At 42.0% G+C, this 2,500-nt stretch overlaps 1 protein-coding gene across 1 annotated transcript in view; it reads right to left on the bottom strand.

The window, feature by feature from the left end:
* The window catches only part of LOC126573012 (voltage-dependent L-type calcium channel subunit beta-1), a 117,078-nt gene that overhangs the window by 1,211 nt on the left and 113,367 nt on the right, over nt 1-2,500 (bottom strand). The window contains exon 14 of the transcript XR_007607980.1: nt 1-2,500. This exon is cut by the window's left edge and continues 1,211 nt beyond it; it is cut by the window's right edge and continues 2,732 nt beyond it. The gene's annotated coding sequence lies outside the window, so the exon portion shown is untranslated.

Below are 2,500 nucleotides of genomic sequence, written 5' to 3'. Positions count from 1 at the left end.
TTTTGTGTTTTCGTTTTCCAATTACCAACTTTTCCTAGTCACTTTCACGCTACCGCCGCATGTAGTGAAAGTGTTTTTTTTTCGTAGCACCACCCCCACGTTCTGGTGCAAGAAGGGGGAGGGAGGGAGAGATTTGCGTAGCTGAGAATGGCGATGTGAGAGTGGAAGGGGTGTATGTGTTGTTGTTGTTGTTGTGTTTAGTATGTACGTGTCCAGCTCTGTGTATGGATAAGCATTTGCATACTATCTGTTGTTCGCTAGTGCTCGCCGTCCCCACCTTTGGATACTGATCCCCTCATTATGCTCGGTTTGAAATCTGCTTCTTTAAGGACTAACTATCGACGACTACCTGTCGCGTGTTTTTTTTTCTGCTCCATCGTTATCCCAACGCTCTGCTTCTGGACGAGTTCTCTCATCCTTGCTAGTGATGGGTTTTATGCGAGCATTTGCTTTCGGTTCGACTTAGAGAAAGTTTACGCATGCCTTAAAAGCGAACGGTGTATGAATAAAGGACCCGTAACCAATTTCTTCTTCCTCTTTTTCTCTCTCTCTCTCTCTTTTTTAACAAACACTCTTTAACCACTCGTTCCCAGCCACCTCCCAGATTAGCGAATGCTGTTGTTTTACAGTTGAAAAATGACAAATGGTAATGCAGGCGGAGTTGATAAGCGATCGGTTATCGTTTGCATGATCATTCTTCCATGAGTCTGGAATCTTCAAAAACCCAACATACACGGGGGGGGGCAACCATTTTTTCTCTTTGTTTATAGTGAGGTCACCCTCAATGGCAATAATAAGGAATGGAAGTAAAGGAAGTTATTGAAAATGTTTTGGAAAGCTCTCATTGCATTATGCCACCATCTAACCATCCCGCAAACCCCGGAGAAGGCCCGGATGATTAAGCAGAGTATTTGAAAACATTTGCGTAAGCCAAAACCATAACCGCAAAAAGGTTCATGATTTTCTTGCTGCTGCAGCACGAGACATTTGCATTGGAGGAACTGTTGGAGGAAGTGCCATATTTGCATTTGTCCGCATACAACTTAATAAATCCGGCTTCTGTCTGTACACAATTACGACCAACAGATACTTCGCATTTTCACATTCTGCGCAGTAAGCATTATGGTACTGTACCGAATTTGGTTCTCGCCGTTGGTTTATCATGTACATCCAGAGTTTTCCAGCTCTTTCTCTTCGCCCGTTCTACGCTTTGTTCTGCTCTCTCTTCCTTTTCTTTCTCTGACGCTCTCTCTTTCCCTCTTTTTTATATCAGTGCAAGGCAAATGGTATATAGCAAATATATTTTGTTTGGTTTTGTAATTTTTGTGTTTTTTTTGGGTTTCTTTTTTTCATTTCTTTCTTCCAATTTTTCATGATTTTCTCAATATCCGTTTTTCTTCTTTTATGTGTTGTTTTTTCGACATCATTCTCACCGATGCGATACGATTTCGCTGACACATCCACAGAATGGACTTTTGTTTGTTTTCTGATTTTTTTCTTGTTTATTATTGATTTAGCTTTTTACAAGTTTTTCTTTTGAGTGTGTTTGTGTGTACTTGCTTTAGAGAATTAGCTTAGTGTCAGGGTTTTGCTATGCTGAGTCACCAATGTGTCGCGCAATGTAGTTGGTCATTCCTATTAACCATGCTCACCAAACGGCACTGCTATGCGATTATTCGAAAGATGTTTTGATAAGAGAAGTTTAATCACAATTCGGGCTTCAATCGGTTTCTTGCACGTAGCGGTGAGGAGCCATCCTCAGATGATAGCGATTTGCCCTATTTTCCTCGTTTTCTTTTTACAGCAGTAGCATTTCCAATTTCGCATTCTGTCGCACAACATATCTGCCAATGAACTATACCAACTGTACAAAACAATCGTTTCTAGCGGGTTCGCGCGGGTGTACCTGTTGTGTCTTCTGCGTCTGCAAGGTGTGATACCGGGGGTCCTTCTTTTCTTTCACCTGCGCTTCCCATCCGGTGCATGCTTGTGAAGGAAACGAGCTATATTTTCAAACGTTGCACTATTTACCGTACTTTTGCCATCCATTTTCCATTAGCAAACACGCCACCACGTGCCCGGATTTGTTTTATTCAAGAGAGAGGAAAAATTAGCGTGAGACTAACGTTTGGTAACAAATGTAATCGTTTCGTTTCGTGCTTACGGTACGTTCGCGGAAGAATAGGATTAGGAAGGTCTAGGCTTCTAGGCTCGTCAGTGAACTGATCCGGTGAAATGCTCCCATCCGCACACACGCTAACCAGTCAACAATAAAGACAATAACACTCATCGTACACACAAGCAAGCACACCCGTACTTTCTCTTTACTTTGTTGGATTATCCTTTTTTGATCCTGCATTCCGTGTGTTCAGTGTTTGCGTCTTTCTTCGTGTGGTGTGTTGGATAGCGAATAAGTAAGAGTGTTTTGTTTGACGAAACCTTATCATTTCAGGTAACTGTGGTACCACGCTTTTCCTTGTTTTCCATTTGTTTGCCCTTT

The sequence above is a fragment of the Anopheles aquasalis genome, chromosome 2 (assembly GCF_943734665.1).
Source record: "Anopheles aquasalis chromosome 2, idAnoAquaMG_Q_19, whole genome shotgun sequence".
Classification (NCBI taxonomy): Eukaryota; Metazoa; Arthropoda; class Insecta; order Diptera; family Culicidae; genus Anopheles; species Anopheles aquasalis.
This window is presented reverse-complemented; position numbering and strand designations above follow the sequence as displayed.